At 40.1% G+C, this 26334-nt stretch overlaps 1 protein-coding gene across 4 annotated transcripts in view; it reads right to left on the bottom strand.

Moving 5' to 3' along the window:
- INO80 (INO80 complex ATPase subunit) overlaps positions 1-21191 on the bottom strand; it is a 125897-nt gene extending 104706 nt beyond the window's left edge. For all 4 annotated transcript variants that reach the window (XM_061180476.1, XM_061180479.1, XM_061180478.1 and 1 more), the window contains exon 1: positions 20913-21191. The gene's annotated coding sequence lies outside the window, so the exon portion shown is untranslated. The remainder of the gene's footprint in view (positions 1-20912) is intronic.
- Positions 21192-26334: the final 5143 nt, after the last annotated feature.

Below are 26334 nucleotides of genomic sequence, written 5' to 3'. Positions count from 1 at the left end.
TTCTGATTATCCTGCAACTGGACTGGATCACCCTTTAGGTCCCCTGACTAAGCTTGATATCCATGGTAAAGTGTCTGCCTTCAAATCATACTCACATGTATCAGACTTACCTACCTGTATCCATATATGGTCCTGGACTGAACTGCTCTGCACTCTCTAATTACTGCTATGCCTTTATGGATGCTGTCTTGCCCTTATCCTATGAATAACATCTCTGTAAGAAAAGTCTCACCAATCTGAAATGAAATCCTTCAAAGACAAAATGAGATACACTGTTCCAGGAAACACTTTTAGATTATTCTTAGCTAAGACTATTCTCTTCTTTGAACATCTGTATGGTTATTTATGGAAAGCATGGCACTTATATGATCTTACAGTCTATTAACTGTATACACGCACACCTTAGCCCCCTTACTAAACAAACTTACTAAACTATTTGGGCAAAGAGTCCCTATCTCATGAATCTATTTGGTTCTGATATTTACAAGTGACCGTATTAATTTGCTTTTCAAAGCACAGTCTTAAATGTCAAGGCTACAAAACTCTAGTTCTAATGTTACTTTCTGTATAAAGACAATCTGTAGTCAATGACCATAGGTCTCTACTCATATCCTGGACACATGATTTGGGGACAAAAGTTTAAATAAGACAAATCAAAAGATAACAAAAGTCGGGTAACTTAAGCAGAATGTGTTCAATCATTCATTATCCATCCTTGTTGAACAAGAACAGGAGAATGCATGAACTGAGTATCTTTCAGGGAATCCTCCTTAAAATTTGTCTCTCAGGCAAGTCTAGATAAATATGGGGAGGTGAGAGATCAAGGTGTTACTTCTAGACAAGAACCTGAAGGACACCTGCATCAACTGCCAATTCTTAGCTGAGGACAGAATTTCCATCTTCTTCCAAATGAAAAGCCTAACAAAGATACCTACTTGGAGGGAAAGCCATCCTATCTCTCAATAGAGATGAGCTAAGAGGCACTGTTCAAACGGTAGCCTAGTCTAAGAAACTGATTTTAGTTTGGATTTTAATTTTTTTTTAATCTTTTTTTCCTAACAGCAATGGTTAAGAACATGATATATCATGACCACCTAATAAAATACTCAGTCACAATTATGACCATTAAGTATTTGTCCTAAGACCTACACATTTAGACTTTCCAAACTTAACTCTATTTTCACTTCTGATTTCTCTTTATAAATGCTACCCCAAATTGGTTTCATACCAATCATTTAGAGAAGCATTTCCCAAAGTTTGCTTCTCTGAGTACGACCTCAAGATATTAACAAATGACCATGAATATTAAAAATATTAATGCATTGAAGTCAGACTTAAGATTCTTTAGTCTTCAATATGCTAATGTGCTCTTAGTCTCTCTCCAAGAGGAATTCCCAACTTATTTGACCATTCTACGGCAAAATACTCATTGAAATATCTCAGAGAAGACCAGATTGAGAATCACTGAATTAGTCAGATATCTAAAGAGAGTTCAATCATAACTGCCTTTAAGAAGTAATTCCTGGCTTCCCTGGTGGTGCACTGGTTAAGAATCCGCCTGCCGATGCAGGGGACAGGGGTTCGAGCCCTGGTCCAGGAAGATCCCACATGCCGCGGAGCAACTAAACTCGTGCGCCACAACTACTGAGCCTGCGCTCTAGAGCCCGCGAGCCACAACTACTGAGCCCATGTGCCACAACTACTGAGCCTGCACTCTAGAGCCTGTGCTCCGCAACAGGAGAAGCCACCGCAATGAGAAGCCCGCGCACCGCAAGGAAGAGTAGCCCCCACTCTCCACAACTAGAGAAAGCCGGCACACAGCAACAAAGACCCAGTGCAGCCAAAAATAAAAAAAATTAAATAAAAATAAATAAAGTAAAAAAAAAAAGAAGTAATTCCTAAATTTATCAACACTAGCACAGAAAAGGCTGAGTAAAGGTACAGCTCTTGTGAGAACAACTATAGCTTTAAAGCATTTAAAGGACTAAAGACAGTCTGTAGCAGGTTATAGGCTGTAGCTCACATAAAAGGCCAAGTATTAAGGTAACAAAATAACTGGCTTTCCCACCTGCACTCCCCCATAACTCAGGCAATCTGTAACCCAAACCTATTACGACTGAATGTGATTTACTGAATCAGAGCCACAGGCTACACTGATAATTTGCAGAGCTATGACACAAATAGTGTGATCAGGCCAAATAAATAAACTCCATAATATTTTAAAAGACAGAAATAAGACCAAAAAAAGAATGGAGATGCTATTTTCACATGAATATTAAAGCAACATTTCACTCATTCAGCTATTCAATTGCTCAACTCTTAGTGCAGAAAAAGATATTTCCTTCAGAGAATTTAGTCTAATAGGAAATTTAAGGCTCAAACATAAATAACCACAATAAAAAGCACACATGGGAAGTCACTTAAGAGATGTAGAGATAAACTGCCATGGGAGTTCAGGAAAAAAGTATTACTCATGAGTGTCAGACTATGTTTAATGTTAAGTGAGGAATCTGCATTATTTACAAACACCTACAACTCTGAATGAGGAAACAGCAGGTTAGGATATGGATCCTTCTGTATGATCAAATGAACAGAAAATGAGAAGTGTGATGAATACAATCATCTAAAATTTAATGCTTCCAACTCCCCACAAAGAAAAGCCCATGCCTAATTGCTCTACCGGTGAATTTTACCGAACATTTAAAGTAGAATAAATACCAATCCTTCGCAAACTCTTCCAAATAACGGAAAAGGAAACTCTATGACACCAGCATTACCTTGATTTCGAAACCAGGCAAAGACATCAAGAGAAAACTACAGTCAGCCCTCCATATCCACAGATGCAGAGCCCACAGATATGGAGAGCTGACTCTACCATTTTATATAAAGGACTTGAGCTGCCACAAATTTTGGTATCTGCAGGGGGTCCTGGAACCAATTCCCCACGGATACCGAGGGATGACTATACAGACTAATATCCCTTTTAATATAGACACAAAAATCCTCAAAAAAATACAGGTGACCCTTGAACAACATGGGGGTTTGGGGCACTGACCCTCCTTGCAGTTGAAAATCCACATATAACTTTACAGTCAGCCCTCCATATGGACAGTTCCATAACTAAGGTTCCATATCCACAGTTCTGCATTCATGGATTCAACCAACCATAGATGGTGCAGTAAGCAGTTATTGAAAAACAATCCACATATAAGCAGACTCATGCAATTCAAACCCACATTGTTCAAGAGTCAACTGTATTATATGCTGAATGCAACGGCATATAAAAGGAATAATACACCATTACTAAGACAGAATTTATCCTAAGAATGCAAGGTTGGTGTAATATCTGCAAATCAGTCAATGTGCTATACTGCACTAAAGCATAAAACCCACTTGATCATCTCAACAGAAACAGAAAAATGATTTGACAAAATCCAACACCATTCCAAAATAAAAACACTCAATAAACTAGGAACAGAAGGGAACTCCCTTGGGACTTCCCTGATGGTCTAGTGGTTAAGACTCCGCCCTTCCACTGCAGGGGGCACGGGTCTGATCCCTGGTTGGGGAACTAAGATCCCACATGCCACACGGTGCGGCCAAAAAATAAAATTAAAAAAAAAAAAGGAAGAGATCTCCCTCAACCTGATAAAGGACATTTATGAAAAACTCATGGCTAACACCAGACCTAATAGTGAAAGACAGAATGCTATCCCCCTTAAGATCAGGAACAAGACATGGTTGTCTGCTTTCACAACCTCTATTCAAAACTGACTGAAAATTCTAGCCAGGGCAAATAGGAAAAGGAAGGAAGGGAGGGAGGGAGAGAGTGCAGGCACCCAGATTGGAAAGAAAGAAGTAAAACTATCTCTATTTATAGATGACACGATCTTGTACACAGATAGATAATCCTAAGGAATGCACTAAAAAAAAATGATTAGAACTAATAAACAAGCTCAGTAATCTTGTAGGATACAGTATCAATATACAAAAATCAATTATATTTCTATATACTAGTAATGAACAATCTGAAAATGTAATTAAGAAAATAATTCCATTTACAATATCATCAAAAAGAACAAAATACTTAACCAAAGAACTACAAGACATTGTTGAAAGAAATTAAAGAACTAAATAAATAAAGACATCCCATGGGCCATGGATCAAATGATTTAACATTTTTAACATTTCAAAAATATACAGATCAAATGTAATTCCTATCAAAATATCATAATCCAAGCTGCCTTTTTTGCAGAAATAGACAAGCTGATTCTAAAATTCAGGGAGAGACTTCCCTGGTGGCACAGTGGTTGGGAATCCGCCTGCCAGTGCAGGGGACACAGGTTCGAGCCCTGGTCCGGGAAGATCCCACATGCTGTGGAGCAGCTAAGCCCGTGCGCCACAACTGCTGAGCTTGCGCTCTGGAGCCCACAAGGCACAACTACTGAGCCTGAGAGCCACAACTACTGAAGCCCGCGTGCCTGGAGCCCATGCTCCGCAACGGGAGAAGCCACCACAATGAGAAGCCCGCGCACTGCAGCGAGGAGTGGCCCCCGCTCACTGCAACTAAAGGAGGCCCGCACGCAGCAACAAGGACCCAATGCAGCCAAAAATGAATAAATAAATTTTTAAAAAATAAAATAAAATTCAGGGAATTCCCTGGCGGTCCAGTGGTTAAGACTCAGCACTTTCACTGCTGTGACCTGGTTTCTATCCCTGGTCAGGGAGCTAAGATCCTGCAAGCCACGGCATGGCCAAAAGAATAAATAAAAATAAAATAAAATTCATATGGAAATGCAAGGGACCTAGGACAGCCAAAACAATCTTGAAAATGACAAAGTTGGAGGATTCATACTTCTGATTCAAAACTTACTACACGGGGCTTCCCTGGTGGCGCAGTGGTTAAGAATCCGCCTGCCAATGCAGGGGACACGGGTTCAAGCCCTGGTCCAGTAAGATTCCACATGCCATGAAGCAGCTAAGCCCATGCACCACAACTACTGAGCCTGCGCTCTAGAGCCCGCATGCCACAACTACTGAAGCCCACGTGCCTAGAGCCCATGCTCCGCAACAAGAGAAGCCGCCGCAATGAGAAGCCCGCGCGCCGCAACGAAGAATAGCCCCTGCTCACCGCAACTAGAGAAAGCCCGCACGCAGCAACGAAGACCCAACGCAGCCAAAAATAAATAAATTTTTTTAAAAAAAAGAAACAGGTGGAGACAGAACTCACTTAAAAAAAAAAAAACTTACTACACAGCTCTAGTAGGTATTAAGATGTGTGGTGCTGATGTAAGGCTAGAAATATAAATCAGTGGAACAATTGAGAGTCCAGAAATAAACCCTTACATTTATAGTCAACTGATGTCCCACAAGGGTGTCAAGATAATCCAATGGGGAAAGAACAGCCTTTTCAACAAATGGTGCCATGACAACTGTACAGTAACATGCAAAAAGAATGAAGTTGGAACTCTTCCTTACACTACACACAAAAATTAACTCAAAAGAGACCACAGACCTAAATTTAAGAGCAAAAACTATAAAACTCTTAGAAGAAAACATAAGGGTAAATCTTCATGACCTTGGATGAGGTAACGGCTTCTTAAATATACCAATAGCAAAATCAACAAACGGAAGAACAGATAAACTGGACTTAATATCTTTAGTGCTGTAAATGATACTATCAAGAAATTGAAAACTCACAAATAGGAGGAAATATTTGCAAATCATATATCTGATAAGGGACTGATACCCAGAATATATTTTTAAAAGCTCTTAAAACACAGTAACAAAAAGACAAGTAACCCAATTTAAAAATGGGCAAAGGGGACTTCCCTAGCGGTCCAGTGGTTAAGACTTGGCACTTCTACCGCAGGGGACGCGGGTTCAATCCCTGGTCAGGAAACTAAGATCCCACGTGCCACATGGCGCAGCCAAAAATTTTTTTTTAAGAAATGAATTAATTAAGAATGGGCAAAGGATGTGAATAGATATTTCTCCCAAGGGGCTATTTCAATGGCTAATAAGCACATGAAAAGATGATTTAACATCATTAGCCATCAGGGAAATACAAATCAAAACCACAATAAAGGGCTTCCCTGGTGGCGCAGTGGTTAAGAATCCGCGTGCCAATGCAGGGGACATGGGTTCGAGCCCTGGTCCGGGAAGATCCCACATGCCACGGAGCAACTAAGCCCATGTGCCACAACTACTGAGCCTGCGCTCTAGAGCCTGCAAGCCACAACTACTGAGCCCATGTGCCACAACTACTGAAGCCTGCGTGCCTAGAGCCCATGCTCCGCAACAAGAGAAGACACGACAATGCGAAGCCTGCGCACCGCAACAAAGAGTAGCCCCCACTCACCGCAACTACAGAAAGCCCGCGCACAGCAACAAAGACCTAACACAGCCATAAATAAATAAATAAACAGAAAAATAAATAAATAAATAAATTTATTTTAAAAACCACAATAAAACCCAGTAGAATGATTATAATAGAAAAGATAGATAGTAACAAGGGTTGACAAGGATGTAGAGAAATTGGAACACTCATACATTGCTAGTGGGAATGTAAAATGGTGCAGCCATGTGGGAAAAGTCCGACAGTTTCTCAAAAGGTTAAACATATGTTAACCTTTGACCCAGCAAATCCACTTCTAGGTATACCCAAGAGAAATGAAAACATAGGTCCACAAAAAAACTTAGACATGAATCTTCATAGTAATATTCACAATAGTCAAAAGGTGGAAACAACACAAATGTCCATGAACTGATGAATGGATAAATAACATGTGGTATATCCATACAATGGAATATTATTTGTCAATAGAAGGAGATGGAATACTAACAGATGCTGTAACATAGATGAACCTTGAAAATATTATGCTAAATAAATAAGCCAGTAAACAAAGGCCTCATACTGTATGGTTACATTTATGAGCTATCCAGAGAGGCAGCTCCATAGAAACAAAAAAATGATCAGTGGTTGTGTGGGACAGGGGGTTGGGACAGGGGTAAGTGGGGAATGGGGTGTGACTGCTAATAAGCAGGAGTTTCTTTGGGGGCTGATGAAAATGTTCTAAACTGACACTGAGATTAACTGTTGCAACTCCGTGAACATATTAAAACCAATGAATATACTAAAACCATATATGTTTTAAATGGTGTATTTTATCAACTGGGAATTATACCTCAATAAACATGTTAAACGGTGTCATTTCTGCACAGAAAAAAAAATAGTTAAAAAGTAAATGATAAATTGTGAAAAACAGTTGCAACACTTTACAAATTTAAATCTCATATAGAGGGTTCTTACAAAATTCTAACAGTAGCATAATACCTCCAACACATAGAACCCACCCGATAATTTTCTGTTTAAAAAGACTGTTACTATTATTATCCCACTTACAGATAAGGAACCAAAGGCTTACACATGTTAAGTAACTTGCTCAAGGTCATACCACTTAATAGGGAATGTGGATTTGAATCCAGACAATCTGACTCCTGAGACCTCACCTGTAACCGCTATAAGACTAGAAATTTATTATATAAAGGGAAGGAATCATACTGCATGTATACTTTTGGTCTGGATTCTTTTTCTTTTAGTATGTTTTTGAGATTCATCCATGTTACTACATATAGTTCACTCCTTTTTGTTGCTGAATCAGATTCCATTACAAGAATGAATATAACCACAATCTGTTTATCTATTCGCCTGTCGATGGATATTTGGGTTTTCGTTTCTCTTTGGGTATTTAAATTCCTAGCAATGGAACTGCTAGGTCATAGGTAGGTATATGTTTACCCTTATAAGAAACCACCAAGCAATTTTCCAAAGTGGTTCTACTATTTTACACTCCCACCAATGAGCAAGAATTCTAGTTGCTTCCCATCTTTGTCAACACTTGCTATTATAATATCTCACTGTGGTTTTCATTTGTACATCCCCGATGACTGATGAACTTGAGCACTGTTTCACACGCTTAATGGCCATTTGTATAAATTCCCTTGTGATATGTCTGTTAAAGTTTTTTGACATTTGAGAAAATTTTAGTCTTATTACTGAGTTATAGAAGTCCTTGATGTATCATAGATATAATTCTTTTGTCAGATATACGTATTACTATTACATCCTTCATGTACATTCTCCCCTAATTCACCTATAGATTTCTCAATCAACTCCCAGAAGGGTTTTTGAAGAAACTAACAAGCTCCGTCTAAAATTTATATGGGGACTTCCCTGGTGGCACAGTGGTTGGGACTCCATGCTCTCAATGCAGGGGGCCCGGGTTCGATCCCTGGTCGGGGAACTAGATCCCACATGCATGCCTCAACTAAGAGCTCTCATGCCACAACTAAGGAGCCTGCCTGCTGCAACTAAGACCCGGTGCAACCAAATAAATAAATAAATATTTTTAAAAAGTAAAATAAAATAGGGCTTCCCTGGTGGCGCAGTGGTTAAGAATCCACCTGCCAACGCAGGGGACATGGGTTCAAGACCTGGTCCGGGAAGATCCCACATGCCGTGGAGCAACTAAGCCTGTGCACCACAACTACTGAGCCTGCGCTCTAGAGCCCGCAAGCCACAACTACTGAAGCCCGCGCGCCTAGAGCCCGTGCTCCGCAACAAGAGAAGCCACCGCAATGAGAAGCCCGCGCACCGCAACGAAGAGTAGCCCCCACTCACCGCAACTAGAGAAAGCCAGCGCACAGCAACGAAGACCCAGTGCAGCCAAAAATAAAATATTTATGGAAATACAAAGGATCTAGAGTAGTCCAAACAAGTTTGGAAAAGATGACCAAAGTTGGAGTTTACACTGATTTCAAGACTAACTAAAAGTTTCAGTCATCAAGATGGTACCGCATTGGCGTAAGGATAGACAAATCAATGGTACAGAATAGAGCCCAGAAAGAGACCCACACCTACAGTCACACTGTTCTTGACAAAGGCACTAAAACAATTCAACAGGAAAAGGAAAGTTTTTCTGACAAATGGTGCTGGAACACTGGACATCTATATGGAGGAGGGGGAGGGGAGAGATTGAACCTCAAACCCTACACCTCATACCATACACAAAAGTGAAGTGAGAGATGAATTAGACTTAAATAAAAAGTTAAAATGATAAAGCTTCTAAAAGAAAATGTAAGAACATATCTTTGTGACCTTGATGTAGGTAAAAATTTATTAGATAGGACACAGGAAGCTCTAACCATAAAAGAAAATATTGATAAACTGACTTCAAAATTAAAAACTTCTACATTAAAAAAATTGTTAATCATTCTTTGCTTGGTTTCATTCCTTATCAGTTTGCAAGGGTATTAAAAAAATCAGTCTGTAGAAAGAGGGCATTACGGCAAATTGTATGTAATCAGGGGTAGTGGCTCTCTCTGCCATATCCACGCCAAATAAAGGTGCAAATTCCCTTTAACACAAACGTTGTAAACTTACCAGGATTCTCATGGAAGTCTGATGGGTTCCAAGGCCACCCAGAATTACTCCAAAAGATCCTGATTACACTTTCCCTTTTGCAGCTTAGATTAGGATTTGATTTCTAGCCATGGCACTTTAAAGTATTTTTTGTATTTCTCCAGTACCAGGATGCTAAAAGCTACTACGTACTAAAAGTAGATACTAAAAGCTCCCATAACATATGCTGTACTTAACCAGCATCCTTTGCTGTTAAAATTAGCAAGAGTATCTTCCCTAACTCTCCAATATTTTACAGGCAGCAACAATTTACAGTATACTTAAATGGACATACTAAATAATCCCCATTTCTCTTAGTTTTCTTAGTTGGATCTATTACTGTTGTGATTGTTCTTTACCCTAGGCCTTTCTGCATTACCTTATTATCTGTTATTTACTAAGTAAGGAATCATATGCAATACCAAAAGTAGTTGGAAGTTTTTAGTACCAGAATACTTCCCTTTGGTTCACAATGTGGATCTTCGTATTAATGCACAAAGTACAACAAAAACTGCTTTTCTTTAGTTTCCTTTTTTAAAAATCACAAGTAATTAGGGTTTCCCTGGTGACGCAGTAGTTAAGAATCCACCTGCCAATGCAGGGGACACGGGTTCGATCCCTGGTCTGGGAAGATCCCACATGCCGCGGAGCAACAAAGCCCATGCGCCACAACTACCGAGCCTGTGTGCCACAACTACTGAAGCCCGCGTGCCTAGAGCCCATGCTCCGCGACAAGAGAAGCCACTGCAATGAGAAGCCCGCGCACTGCAGTGAAGAGTAGCCCCTGCTCGCCACAACTAGAGAAAGCCGCGCAGAGCAACAAAGACCCAACGCAGCCAAAAATAAATAAATAAATAAAATTTTAAAATCAAAAGTAATTAAAATGGATTAAACTAGCAAAATATAAAAAATACAGGGGGAAAAATAATTCAAATTCCAAAAGAAAATACGTAATTCTGTACGGTATAAATATTGACAAGAAACTTAATAAAATTCTCATTTAAATCATTTTTTTCTAACCAAAAAAACTTACTTGTATCATTCCATTTAGCTGAAATAAAGGTTACCAGCGACTTCTTTCTATTGCTGTTAAATATTATATACAGATAGTTTATATTTTATAAACTATTAAAATATCTTTTAGCAATTCTACAAAAAATAATCGGGGGAAAAAAGTTTTTCATGAATGTTTTGAGAAAGAGTAAGAGCAACTAGGATCTATTATTTCCTGCCCACCATAATTATACAACTTTAACAAAAAATAAGCTCAATGGCTCAGCCAAAAAACATTTCTGCATTCGCTGAAATGTTTCACATAATCTTAACCATAAAAAAAGCTTTCAAAGCCAGTCTCAGCTGAAAGTAAAAAGTCTCGTTATGGCATGATGAGAGGAGAGGACAAGGGACTTAACACTGAATAAGAGCACACTAGTGTGAGGAGTTTTCTGTCCTAGGTGCTTTAATAATACTAGCTCGTTTAATCCTCACAGTAATTTAAACCGTATTCTCATTTTAGTTAGGTTAATTAACTTGCCCAAGCTAGAATTAGAACTCGGATGTATTATCAGTGACTCAAAAGCCCCAATTCTTCACCACCCAATTCTTTACCATAGACTCTGCTATGATAAAACAACAAAAAGACTAGGGTGACCCTACCTCATAGTTGGTTTGCCCAAGACAGTTCAAGTTTATGCCTGTTGTCTGAAACATAATTACTAATAGTCTCTCTCTTCTCACTTCCAAAAGTATCCACGTTTTGTTTGAACACGTTACTGTTAGAACAATAAATTTTTGGTCACCCTACAGGTGGCAAGAGGTAAATAAATCATTAAGCACTCTTTAAATATTCTAGCTGAACCTAAATTTTCCATTCAAACCATCGATATTCACTAAGAAGCTAAAGAAGCTACTGTGTACAAGAACTGAACTAATAAACAGGAGGAGGGAAAACCTTGCCTTCAAAGAGCATAGGATGATAGACCCTCAACTTGGAGGCCAGAAACCACCTCCTCAACCAAAGGAGCGGTTCCTTACTGTAAGAGCATAGGAACAATTTAATAAGCCCAGAGTTCCCCAAAGCACAACTTTTTTTTTCTTTTTTTAAAATTTATTTATTTTATTTATTTATTTTTGGCTGTGTTGGGTCTTCATTGCTGTGCGCGGGCTTTCTCTAGTTGCGGCAAGTGGGGGCTACTCTTCATTGCGGTGCACGGGCTTCTCATTGCGGTGGCTTCTCTTGTTGCAGAGCACGGGCTCTAGGTGCGTGGGCCTCAGTAGTTGTGGCGCGTGGGCTCAGTAGTTGTGGCTCGCGGGCCCTAGAGCACAGGCTCAGTAGTTGTGGCGCACGGGCTTAGTTGCTCCGTGGCATGTGAGATCTTCCTGGACCAGGGCTCGAACCCGTGTTCCCTGCATTGGCAGGCGGATTCTTAACCACTGCGCCACCAAGGAAGCCCAAGCACAAAGTTTTCAGAGACAAAAATTACACCTGCATTTTTTTTTTTTGGCCACACTGCACGGCTTGCAGGATCTGAGTTCCCCAACCAGGGATTGAACTCGGGCCACGGCAGTGAAACAGAGTCCTAACCACTGGACTGCCAGGGAACTCCCTACACCTGCATTTTAAATGGAATGAAGAACTCCTGGCTAAAAAAGGATGGCCCTTTCAGTGAGTTCTAAAATGGCAAAGAGAAAATATTTTGGCTTACCTCATAGGTACATTGTGAGAAAGAAAAAAGTGCTTATCCACATTTTCCCTTCCCTACTTTTCTTTCCTCACTGAAATCAGAATACATACCAAATGAAATATGTTTCCAAGGATGACAACAACAAAAAATCAATTACAATGCATTTGCTTTCTTCTAGGTAAGAACAATTTCAACTTCCTAGAAGAGTATCTTCACCAAGATGGAAAACAAATTACTTTTTATCAGAATAATGAAAGAAATAGCTTACTAGCACAACTGCCTCCAGGGAGTTCTGTAGTATACACCACAGACACAGCATTTGGTCAAACAAGTTTAATCTCCATTAATTAAGCATCTAGGGTATAAATATTATTAAATCAAAAAATCTAAAAGGGAGGAAATGTTTCCTGAGGTAGCCAGTGGACCTTTCACATGATAATATTTTTTTAAAAACTTGTTTTAAGTTAGGCTATGCTAGAGGTCCCTAGTATATTTCATAACTCTTCTGGTGAATAGCACCCAATCTGAATTAATAACAATTTATCAAATTAAAAATTTGAAAACACCGCTAAAGATCCCTCTTACTGAAGAATCAGTGACTTCAACAACTTGTACAGCTAAATCCATGAAAACATTTACCTTTTTCAGGGAATGAGACAGCTGAGAAAAATATGCTCCTGTAAAAGAGAAACTAAACGACTGAATCCACAGCCCAAAAATCTTGAGCAAATCAGTTCATTCCTCAGTGAAGAGAAGTTAACATTAGCTTACTTGATAGATATTTGTGAAAATGCAGATTCACACAAAGAGCTGCGCTCCTTTAGTTATTAGTTCCATATAGTTAACTGTCCACTATTACAAAAGTGATGGTGAGAGTTTATAATTGAGAATAAAAGCTAAGAGATATTCATAAACAGCCAATATTACAAAATTCACTTTTCTATTTAGTTTTCCTATACTAAAAGTCAGTTTTCATTTTTGGAGTGAAGACACTAACTAGTGTGGGTGGTAACAGAGAAGTTGTCTAAAACTGTGTTCCCCATAGGAAGTCTGAGAAATCAAAGTTCAGGTAATTCATCCTGGGGATGAACCATCTGTAAATAAGCATGAGTTGAATTGTGCACTAAATAGATCTTGCTTTTCAATTGTCAGATATTTCGGTCACTTAGACGTGATGATTTTATTAACACCAAATATAATTACTCTCATTGTCTTCAGTATATAATATACACAGTTAATTTGAACAAGGCAGGTAGGTTTACATCAAACTAGGCGTTCAATAAACACTTTTTCCACTATTCAAGAAGCCTGGGGGTGGAGGGACTTCATCACAAAGTATTCCAACTGGGAATCCAAATTTTTGATTTTGTTGTATCAAATTCAACTGTAATAAGGAGACTATGTACACACTTTCTATTGTGAGCCACACGCCAGAATATTTTATTTGCATATACACTTCATATATACGTGCACATATTTTATCCCTTTATGACATAGATACTACTATAATCCCTATTTTACAGACAAAAAAAGTTAAGATTAAGGTCCCCCCAAAGGTCACACAGCCAAAAGTGACAGAGCCAGGATCGGAATCCAAGAAGTCTGACTCCAAAGTCCCACATACTTAACTACTCCAATATTTAATCTGAAGGACCTCCCACAAGCCAGAGGCTCCCAGGGCATAAAAAGCCATGCTAATGAAGTATATTCCAAGCAGTATATTCATTTATTCAATCATTTATTTAGACCAACACAGATTCATAAATATCGATTTTATTTTACGGGTTATAATTCAATGATGCTTTGTTCATTTTGCTGCTCAAATCGTTCCAGTTTGGGCCACTGGGAGCTCTTTCAGGTGGCCCCTGTGCTCCTCTGACATATCCTCATCAATGTGGAGTTGTGGTGGTGGTGGTAGTAGCTGGAGCACTTCCTTACCTTCTGGCACAACAAGATGCTCTGGGCTCATCTTGTATATTTCCTGTCCCAAACCTACAATTAGCTATTTCTCCAAGGAGCTCTAGTTCCTTTTATTGGAATAATGGTATTAAAAAACAAGATTTGGGTACTAGGTATGCTCCTGGATTTCTTTTAACCTTCTCAGCTGACAGAGCACAGAAATATACCTGTGTGTATATAAACCCATGTATGTACATGTCTATAAATGTTTCAATATGCAACCATCTGTGTCTGTATTAAGCTAAACACGGGTTCATACTGATGTCTCCTACTCTAATCCATCACCACAAGGAACACTGTAGCCTCCTCCCCTTGCTTATCTGTAAATTCTCACTCTAACAGTGAGAAGCCTGTCTCCAGCCATCCATTTACTTAATTGTTCAATTGTGGTATATATGTATTTCAGTATCAGAATTAAGTGGCAATCCCATAGAACAAAATTTTATGAATTAGACTGCAGTGCTCATGTGCAGTTCCTTGTCTTAGATTCCACTCATTTCCAAGGTTACTCAGGTCAGGACTCCCTTCCTCCCCATTTTAGTAAGGTTGTTTCATACATTTGTAATATCATTAGATTCTCTTGTCACAATCTGCATTCCTTCCTGGAATCCTTCAACCTCCTAAATGATTTTCGCTTAATTTGGACACATTATAGTTTACTCTTCGTGCTATAAAGCCCTATGAGTTTGGCAAATGCATAATGTCATCCATCCACCACTACTATATCCAATAGAATAGTTTTATCAAGCAGCATTTTAATTTCATTAAATGGTATTACAATCCTCTGTGGAAGCAGCATGGTTGGGTAGAAAGAGAAGCTGAAGAGCTATAAGTTTAATGCTATTGACAAGCCACAGACTTTAGGACTAACAGTTATCCTTTCAGAGTCCCAAGAGCCTCATTGTAAAATGAGGGGGATTCAACTAGATGGTAATAATTTATAGCATTTATTAAACACTTACTTTGTGTCAGGGATGGTGCTAAGCACTTCACATGGATTATCCCATTTATTCCAACAAATCTATATATAAAGTAAACACTATTATGTATTATCCCTATTTAAAAGATGGAATTAAAGGCTTAATAATATTAACTAGTACAAGATCACCTAGTCAGGGAGTTGCAGAGTCAAGACTGCAGAGCAAGAGTTGGCAGAGTATGGCCCGCATGTCAAATCCAGCCTGCTGCCCATTTTTATAAATCCTGACAGCTAAGAAATAATTGGGAAAAAACCATATTTCAGGACATATGAAAATTATACGAAATTAAAATTTCACTTCCCATAAATAGAGTTTTATTGGAACACAGCCCAACTCATTCATTTACATATTGACTATGGCTGCTCTTGCAATACAATGGCAGAGTTGAGTAGCTGCAACAGAGAAGGCATGACCAGCAACGCCTAAGATTTATTATTTGACCCTTTATAGAAAACCTTTCGCAAGCCCTGCTGCAGAGTCTGGTTTACTAGTATATTCTAAAAATGATTCTAAAGAAGGCAAACTATTACTAACATTAGAATGACAACCTGGACAGAAATATTTAAACCCTGAACTAAAAAGTTTAATGTTGTAAAACATCACGTCTTTGAGTTATAATCTTAAATAGAAAGACACTTCTATTACATAAACACAAAGGTTAACGCATTATAATGATTTTCTTTATTGATGTATTTTTACCTGCGTTATCTAAAAAAAGATTTATTTTCTACTCATAATAAAAAGGTTCTGATTTCAATACTTTACAAACTAAAACTCTAGATCAAACTGTCAAAACAAAATGGTACTTATAATTATAGCTAACACTTGTTGAGAGCACTATGTGCCAGGTACCATTCTAAGCATTTTCAGGCTTCTATGAAGTAGGTATTACTATTATCTTAAATTAACAGATGAATAAACTGAGGCTTAAACAGCTCTCCAGAGGCCACACAATTAATAAGAGGAAGAGCTAAAATTCAAACCCAGGTCATCTGGCTCTAGAATCTAGAAGGGGTCTGGCTATACTAAAAGGCCACTGGATTACAATCCTTCTGTTAAAAAGGCAGATTAGGGCCTTTAAACAAATGAAAAGAATATCTCAATATATTAAAAAAAACAACAAAACTAAGTACTAGTGTAATTTATATCAGCACTTCAAGAGAAATATTTAGGTTTATACTTCTCTATGGCACTTAGAGTTTGCATAATTCTGTTTCTCTTTGCAGAGCAACTCTGTACTCTCCATACATATACATACAACTGGTTTAACTCATTTGTACACCCCTCACAGAGTCTACCACAGTCCCTTGAGTGTGGCAGATGCTCAACAAATCACTGTTGGGAGATCAAAGAGCATTCACTATGTGTTCAATAAATATTTATTGAGTGAATGAATGAAGAGAATAAGAAGTTTCATAAACCATTAGGTTCAAGTATCATTAAATGGTTTGCTGACCTGAAGTGAACTAGGGCTGGAAAAAAGTCTCTGGCTTTGTAATCTTTAAATTGGGTCTGGTCTCTTCTTGAGCTTTAACCACTTTCTGTGCTATTAAGTTTCATAAACAAACCACTCATTACACACCTGTCAAACAATTTTCATCTTTCAAGCTAGTTCTAATTTTCAGATTATTCTTCACGTTTTTCCTAATTTAATACAATTTAATCATAGTCCATCTCAGTCTTCATCACTCCATTGCAGAGTCAAATTTCTTTATCTTCATATGAAAGCATCACCGTTGCCTTCATCATTTATACTGGAAACCTCCCCCCTGCTTAATTTGTTCTTCCTTGAGGTGCAATAATTTAATAGTCTAAGCGTGGATGTATTGTGGTTTCCTACCAAGATAATACAGTCCATTTCTAAATTTTATTTTTCATACTTCTCTCAGGAGTGACTAACATTTTGATGGACTTTCTGGTAACATTCAGGCAACAATCTCAGCGATAAACTGACCACTTGGCCTAGTATTCTTTTTACCACAATGATGTTCACTAGCCATTTTTCTGTTCATGCACAAGGAATGAAAGATTTACCCACAGTTTATCCTACCCAGCTACTAACTTCTTGCCCAGAAAAGGTAGCTGTCACATGCAAAACCAGAGGCAGCCTACTTGTTCATATTTACAAGAAATATGAATAATTTTAGTATCATTACAAAAACGTGAACACTATACATGAATACCCTGAGAAAACCCTATATGACATACATGTTCTTTCCTACTGTAAGTTTCCCCTCTTCCAAATCAAAACTAAATGTATGTCAAAGTTTTTTATATGTTCTTCAAAGATGAAAATAAACTAACATTCCTCAATATGCTGTCTTATAGTTGATGTCATTTAATCTCAGAAGGGAAAATTATTGTACCCGTTTTAAAGATAAGGAGAACTGAAACTCAGAAAAGTTCACTGAGGGCTTCCCTGGTGGCGCAGTGGTTAAGAATCTGCCTGCCAATGCAGGGGACACGGGTTCAATCCCTGGTCCGGGAAGATCCCACATGCCGTGGAGCAACTAAGCCCGTGCGCCACAACTACTGAGCCTGCGCTCTAGAGCCCACGTGCCACAACTACTGAAGCCCGCGTGCCTAGAGCCCGTGCTCCGCAACAAAAGAAGCCCCTGCTCACCACAACTAGAGAAAGCCGGCGTGCAGAGCAACAAAGACCCAACGCAGCCAAAAATAAATAAATAAATTTATTAAAAAAAAAAAAAAGTTCATTGACTTACCCAGTGCTAAGCGGGACTCTAACTCAAGTATTTTTAAGTCCAAAACCAATCTCTTTCTATTACACTACCAAGTTTCTCTTCAGCTAAATTATCACTTGCTCTTCCCCTAAGAAGTCCTGTTCATGTGAACGTGAATTTGAGCCAATAATCCTACTACTTCTTATGGAAACCACTGGTTTGCTGCATATGAAATGACTTAGCTATGTGTCCGGGACTCTCCAGGGCAGAGGCTCTTTAAACTGGGGTCCAAGAATTTGGATGGAAACAACTTACATCCTTATTTTCACTAACCTATAATTGAAACTAACATTTCCTTCAATTCTGAATGTAGGTAGCATACCACAGCAGTATTAGCAGGACTATCATTAGTTGTTATTTAGTAATAAAAAGCAAATTTCTTATATCATAAATTTTTTAATGTGAACCATATTTCACACAGTTAAAAAGTCATATTCTTTTTATAAAAAGGGGTTCACAGGTTTCTTTAGACTACAAAGGGGTTTAGGGCACATAAATAATGTAAGAATGCTACTCCAGAGACCATCACACAATCTGTCAATCCTTGGTAACGAAGGTTTACAAAGGCATGTCACACAGTTTACTCACTGTCCTCTAGTTTGATAAAAATATGGGGAATTCCCTGGTGCTCCAGTAGTTAGGACTCTGCCCTTTCACTACCAAGGGTGCAGGTTCAATCCCTGGTTGGGGAACTAAAATCCCACAAGCTGCATGGCATGGCAAAAAGGATAGCATTTAGTCCCAGTGATTTTTTCGTATCTAATTTGTTAATTACATTTGCTATTACTGATCTCCTACTTCTAACCTAACACACATGGAAATCTCTCTTATGTACTTATTAAACCCAGGCATTAAACTTCTTTGTGACCAACTTTTCAACCCTAAGCAAACCTACTGTATTATAATTAGCAAGTGAATCCAGTGCTTGTACAAATGAAGTTCTGACTTAATGTACAGCTATGGTCCAAATGTTTGTGTCCCCCCACCCCCCCAACTCATGTATTGAAATCCTAACCTCCAAGGTGATGGTATTAGGTAGAACAGAGGCCCTCATGAATAGGATCAGTGCCCATATAAGGTGTTTAGTAAGTATTAATGACTAAGCTCTTATCTTCTGCAGGCTACAGCCTATCATATCAAAATCCTTATGCTTAAGATGCAACTTTAAAACTTGTCATCAACTTCACTTATTTTCCTACACAAAGGTTCCTATTAACCTTATCCCATTCTGTCCACTCTAAAATTCACTGCATCCCAGCATTTGTATTTTGTGTGAACTTTTATGTTGACATGTTAAATCTCCAAGCCAGTTTTAACATTGTGGGCAGAAAAGACGTCTATTAGTACTTCCCTAGTCCTATGTCTACACAAGTTAACAGCAGTCAAAGGCTGTTATGATGCCTTCCCTTGGTAGTACTATGACAAACTTTCACTAAGTGAAACTGTAACACCATAGTTTATGGTCTGTTGCTGAGACTTAATCACATTTCCACCTTGATGTACTCAAAACGTTTTTATTAGTCATAAACTTTCTAATCATATTTGTGCTCTTTACAGTTACTTATTTCCTATTAAAAAACACAGACCTTTAAAAACTGATTCTGATTCTTCTGAAACAAAATGTAGAGGAAAAAAACATAGTAAACTAAAATAATGGAATTTAATCCTTAAAAATACAAATTCATTTTAGAATCTGATAAGTATGCAACTTTTACCATATATAATAATCTCAACTTAATGTTTTATAGGAAGAGCTTGAGAATTTCAAGCATAAAACACAACCAGAGTTGGAATACTATTTGGCAATAAAAAGGAACGAAGTGCTGATACATGCTACAACATGGATGAGCCTTGAACACATGGTTAAGTGAAAGAAGACAGCCACAAAGGGACACATATTGTATGATTCTGTTTATACGAAAGACAGAATAGGCATATCTACAAAGACAGAAAAGAGACTAGTGGTTGCTAGGGGCTGGGGGAAGGGAAGTGGGGAGTAACCGCTAAGGGGGCTTTCTTTTTGGAGTGATGAGTTAGATAGCAGTGACAGCTGTACAACTCTATCAGTATACTAAAAATCATGGAACTGTACACTTTAAAAGGCTGAGCTTTTTGGTATGTGAATTATACCTCAATAAAGGTGTTAGTTTAAAGATAAATAACAAAAAGCCACCACTTGTAAACCACAGTGAAAATTTCCTTGGAAAAGGAAATCATGAAAGTCATCGACTGGAAAAGTAAGCTGGTTACCTGTGATGTTAGCAAAGTCAACCTCCTAATTTTTCTCCCATTCTACCAACAAGTACACGAACATAAAACTAGACAGTGTTTCAATCAAAGAATTCGGCACAGTTGGCTGTTAAACTAAAATAGTGAGTGCCTTCTTAGAATCTCCCACTCCTAAACTGTAGGGGGCTTCCACTTACGGAAGTAGTTGTTTTCAACAGCAAGCTCAAGAAGGAACGTCAAACTGGATGACATTTGCCTAGACGCCCTACAAAAGCCAAAAAGACTAGAAGGGGTGACACCTACACACTCCTATGTCTGTGCACGTGTTAGGCTGCCCCCACCCAACACCAACAAGCAGCATGCACCATTCACCCAGATCCCAACTTGCTCACCATAAACTGACACACTATCAAGCCCTTTAGCTCATTTGTTTAAAAGGACAGATACAGCAACCCTCACCAGGTTCCCACTCGAGCCCAACCAGCCCCCGCCCTGCCCCTCCCCACCCCAAACCCACACACGTGTTAGCCCGACACCGCCCCACCGGGTCCCACGTGCACCTGGTCTAACACACTCCCCACGTGTGGGCGCCCCACGGGCTTCCTCAGCTGTCTGAGGTCACCGCGTGACCCTGGGTCTCCAGAGGTAGGAGAGGGGAAGGACGAGGCCCAGGTTCCTGAGGTCCCAAGCCTTCGGGGAGTGTCCACACCCATCCTCCCTACTAACCCCAACAAATCCAAGGGCCGGGGGCGACGGCCCCTTTAAGACGCGGCCCAGTCGTCGCCCACGGAGAGGGGCGCAACGGGGCCTACACAACCCCCCCCTCCGTTCGCCCGCCCACGTCTAGTCGCCTCACCTCGGGCCGCCGGGCCCCGCCGCCGCGGCGGCGGCGGAGGGGGGGCGGGGTGCGGGCGGGGTCCGGAGGGGGGGGTCGCCCCGCCGACGATGGAGCCGCGGTTCGCTCTCTGAGGCCGTGGGACGGTGACTGCGTTGGGCGTGGACTCTCCTAGCTCGCTCCCTCGGCGGCTCCTGGGACCCCAAGATGGCGGCGGCGCTGAGGCGGCTGCGGGCGCTGGGCCGGCGGCGGCGGCGGCCACTTTCACTCACTGAGAGGAGCGGAGCAGGGACACGGGGAGCCATGGCGGGGGGGAGGAGAGGCGCCATAGCCAGGCCAGAACAATCGAGCCGCTACTCAGCGGGCTTACCCCCTGCCCCGCCCACGCTCACTGCTCGTCGCCAGCCCGTGGCCGTCCGCAGTGCCGCTGCGGTCGGCCTCGTGCAGCTCGCACCCCGCCGCTACAGCCTGACGCCCCGCGCGGACCGGGGTTCGGGGGGAGATCCTGATCCATGCCATCTGAGTGCAGATTGGTCGGGGCTGGGACTGCCGAAGATTGCCGAAAGGCGGCGGGGAGGAGGAGGAGGATGTCATCGCTAGAGTGAGCAAGCAGATCTCGCGGGAGCAAGTGTCGCGAGACCTCTCCAGGTCTGCAACCGCCAAAGAAAGGTTACTTTTCCCGGAAGTAACGTCAGTCGAAACGGCCCGGGATGCTGGGAATATTCGTTCCTGCAGGCAGGAGATGGGGGGGGCGGGGGGGGGTGCTTGTGATTAGTTTGTTAGGGGCTACCAAACACTGCTGAGTTCACTTGAGGGAAAGTATAGGCTCGGGTGTGATATTTTATCCTGTTTTTGGCCCCTTTGGGTGGGGTTGTATATTGTGGGGAAGCGCCTGCTCTGTAGAACCACTCTTAACAGTAGTTTGGGGCTCCACTTTAGGCTCAGCGACCAAGACTGCGATGCTGTGGCATATTTGGGCAAGGCGCCAAGGTGAAGGCTTTAGGATTCAAGCACTTGGGAACACACAGACCTGTCATCAGAAATGCCTCCCTATTCTAACACTCACCCAATGAGCCTCTAAAGGAATAATTTGACTTGTCTGTGCCAACTCCATAGTTTGCGCCCCCTACTGCCCACATTTACTAAAGTTAATGCAATTCAATTACCAGCATCTGTGATGAGAAGTACCTAGTGTAGAGCCTAACCGCAGATAAGGATTAGAAGAACTTGCTGAAAGTTAACTATTCTATTTCCGTTCCCTCATGTCTCATGTTTTAATTCATTTCAGCCTGGCCCTTAGCATGTAAGCAGAACAGCATTTGCTTAAGGTCACTAAGTAGCCTTCTTGTGCCGAATTCGCTGGACTTTGAAAAGTTAATTTTGCTAAAAGGCAAAAGTATAATATACACCCTTTGTGAAAGAAAGAAGGGGACATAAAACACACAAATACCTGCTCATTTTTCAGGGGGGGGGGATAAACCAGAAGTTAAGGTGAATGATGTCCTATATGAGAAGGGTGGCAAGAAGGGGAGGATGGGAACAAGGTAGCAGGATTGACAAAGGAGCGGCAGATATTTTTATATAGGACTGTCTCTTAGAACCATATGTTTCACATACCCAAAAACATAAACACCTAAAACCAACTAGGATAATATTTGAGTAACAACCAGCTGATTGGAGCATAAATCAAAAGGAAAAGAGTAAAGGGGGAAAAGTCAGTAAGCTGCGGAGGGACCAAGTTGTAGAGTCCTTTAAAGTTCAGACGTGTAGGTTGTCTGTTGTATTTGTTTTCTATTGCTGTGCTAACAAATTACCACAAATATAGTGGCTTAACACAAACTTACTATCTTACAATTCTGTAAGTCAGAAGTCTGACTTGGGTCTCAAACTGGGCTAAAATCAAGGTGTTGGCAGGGCTGCCTTACTTTCTGGGGGCTCTAGGGAAGAATTTGTTTCCTTTCCCAGCTTCCAGAGGCTACTTGCATTCCTTGGCTCCTGGCTCCCTTCTTCAATCTCAAAGCCAGCAATGGTAGGTTGGGTCCTTCTCATGTCATATCTGACCAACTCTTACCCTTTTAAGGATCCTTGTGACTACAACAGGCCCACCCAGATAATCTAGGATAAGCTCCCTATTTTAAAATCAACTGATTAGCAGCTTTTAGCTCACCTGCAACCTTAATTCCCCTTTGTCTGTAACCTAATATATTCACAGGTTTTGTGGGCATCCTTGGGGGAAGGCCATTATTCTGCCTGCCCCCCCAGTTCTGTTCTAGAACTTTTGATGTACAACTCTCATCTTTCATCTATGACTTTCACATTTAAGTTCAGTTTTTTCTAATCTCTAATACAGTCTTGCATTCTTCTTTTCTTTTTTTTTTTTGGCCTTGCTGTGTGGCTTGTGGGATCCTAATTCCCCGACCAGGGATCAAACCCGGGCCGAGTGGAAGCTCAGAGTCCTAACCACTGGAGTGCCAGGGAATTCCCTGATCTTGCATTGATTGAAAGTCTTTGTACATTCTTTGCCTCAGAGATTTAGGACTTCACATAAAATTTAATCCACAATTTCTTTGTAATTTGGATTTAAATTGAGATTTAGTGTTTTCCAGAAATATCTTGATTTTATTTTACAGTTCATTGTAACATTTTCTGTTTTCTATCCAAATAAAGGAATCTCTTTGGCTTTCTTTAAAAACTGTTCATAATATTAAGAAAAATCATTCAATATGCAATATTCAATTTTATTAGTAATGTTTAAAATACATTAGAAAATAAAACAGATCATTTAATGATAATTTTGAGGAAACTGTGCAATTTAGGATATGTATTTTATTTCCAATAATAAAGCAATAAACAAAAACAAAACCCACTATGTGTCAGGGTAGAGGAAAGACCCAAAACTGAATATAAACACTAAGGAATGAACTTAACTGTTTTACAGATGAGTAACACAGCGACTCTACAGGGGGTGGGGAGGAAAAGAACTCACCTAAGTACTGAGGGAAACAGTATCTTGACTGGATACCTAAGAATAAACCAACTGAACTGTACGTAAATTCTGTGATCCACATCGTAAGTATTTCTCTCCAGTATGCATGTTAGAATTAAGCAAATATATTGTAGATCATGAGCTGTGTTTCTCACTGTTGGAGAAAAAAGTTATTAAGTAAGGAAGAGGGGAAAGCTAAAATGAAGCCTGTGCTGTTGGATTGGAATCTGAGGTATCTGTATAAACTCATGGTTTTTAATATATGTAAAATAGGTACAGAAATATAGATCGGTGTGTATGTGTGAATTAATAAACATATATTTCCTAGTTCTGTCTGCTGAGATTATTTAGAAGCAATGAGGATACCTAGCAGATCTTGATTTCTAAACACCATTCTCCAATAAAAAGAACAAGGAGAACCTTGGATAAATAACTGATTCCTAGGCTGAGGCAGGGAAACTACCAGATGAGCCTGGAATATATTGTGGTGCCAGGAAATAATGCTTAAAAAAGGATGTCACAAGAACACAGCAGCCTACCTGAAAGAGCTCCTAATGGCCAAAGCAACAAAATAAATAATGACAATATTGCATTATGACCCATGGACCCATAGGTATTTATTTTTTTTTTTTTAATTAATTTTATTTATTTATTTTTGGCTGTGTTGGGTCTTCATTGCTGTGTGCGGGCTTTCTCTAGTTGTGGCAGGGGCTGCTCTTTGTTGCAGTGTGCAGGCTTCTCTTTGCAGTGGCTTCTCTTGTTGCAGAGCACAGGCTCTAGGCACGCGGACTTCAGTAGTTGCAGCACGTGGGCTCAGTAGTTGTGGCTCGCGGGCTCTAGAGCGCAGGCTCAGTAGTTGTGGCGCATGGGCTTAGTTACTCCGCGGCATGTGGGATATTCCCGGACCAGGGCTCGAACCCGTGTCCCCTGCCTTGGCAGGTGGATTCTTAACCACTGCGCCACCAGGGAAGCCCTAGGTATTTATTTTTAATGTTCATGCATCCATACTGATACAAACAAATCATTGGTTATTTAAATGGATGGGAGAGAAGGGACAACTCTTTCTTAGAGTAGAATTCCAATTAGTAAATGGAGAAGGAAAGAGGGATAACAAAAATCACCACTAGGCAAACATTGCAGTAATAACTTGCAGACAAGATCCACAGATGGACGCTAAATTAGTAGGTGAAAATTTGAGGAGAAACAGGATTTACATAGATTCAAAGTGTTTCACCCAAGATACATTTTAGCACAAAGGGAAAGATAGTAACTTAATAATGGTGAGGGACTTCCCTGGTGGCACAGTGGTTAAGAATCCGCCTGCCAGCGAAGGGGAAACGGGTTTGATCCCTGGTCTGGGAAGATCCCACATGCCACGGAGCAGCTAAGCCCATGGGCCACAACTACCGAGCCTGCACTCTAGAGCCCACGAGCCACAACTACTGAGGCTGTGTGCCCCAACTACTGAAGCCCGCGCACCTAGAACCTGTGCTTCTCAACGAGAGAAGCCACCACGATGAGAAGCCCACGCACTGCAACAAAGAGTAGACCCCGCTCACCGCAACTAGAGAAAGCCCGCGCACAGCAACAAAGACCCAAAGCAGCAAAAAAATTAATTAATTTAAAAAAAAATGATGAAACTCAGCAAACCACCTTAACGAAGTGATCAAGATAAACATCATCAGTAACAAGACATATTTACATCATGAACCCCTTGATATTTTGCATTGAGAAGGACACAGTATCATTTCTGTGGTATTCTTGCTGAAAATGTATAATCTCATTCCAATCATGAAAAAAGCATTAGACAATCTGAAATTGGGGGACTTTCCAAAAGAGAATTGATCAATACTCTTCAAAACTGTCAAGATAATGAAAGACAAGGAAAGACCTGAAGACAACTGCAGACTGCTAGAGACTGGAAAGAAATAACAAGTAAATCTAATGTGGAGTCCTGGAAAGGATCCTGTAAAGAAAAAGGGACATTGGTGGGAAAACTGGTGACATTTGTATAATGTCTCTAATTTAGTTCATAATATTGTACTAATGTTAATTCCCTTGTTTCGATAACTATACTAAGGTTATGTAAGATGTTAACGTTGGGGAAGCTGGGTGAAAAAAAATACAGGAAATCTTTTTTGCACCTTCTCTGTAAGCCTAACATTAGTTCAAAATAAAAAGTTAAATTTTTTTTTAATTCCAATTAACTTTTCAACTGTATTCATCTCTATTCTTGAAATACCGTCTTCCCTTAACTTTGGAATCAGAGTGTTCTCCTGGTTTTCTTCTTCACTTTGGACAGTTTTTTATAACCACAGCAACTAGTCCACTGGTTCATGGATTCTGGTCTTGACAAAATTAGGGATATACAGGAACTTACATGAGAGTACAAAACTATTTTAAGACACACTCTTCTCAAATTCCTTAGCTAACTTGAAATCACAGGAGACATAGGGG

The sequence above is a fragment of the Eubalaena glacialis genome, chromosome 2 (assembly GCF_028564815.1).
Source record: "Eubalaena glacialis isolate mEubGla1 chromosome 2, mEubGla1.1.hap2.+ XY, whole genome shotgun sequence".
NCBI lineage: Eukaryota > Metazoa > Chordata > Mammalia > Artiodactyla > Balaenidae > Eubalaena > Eubalaena glacialis.
This window is presented reverse-complemented; position numbering and strand designations above follow the sequence as displayed.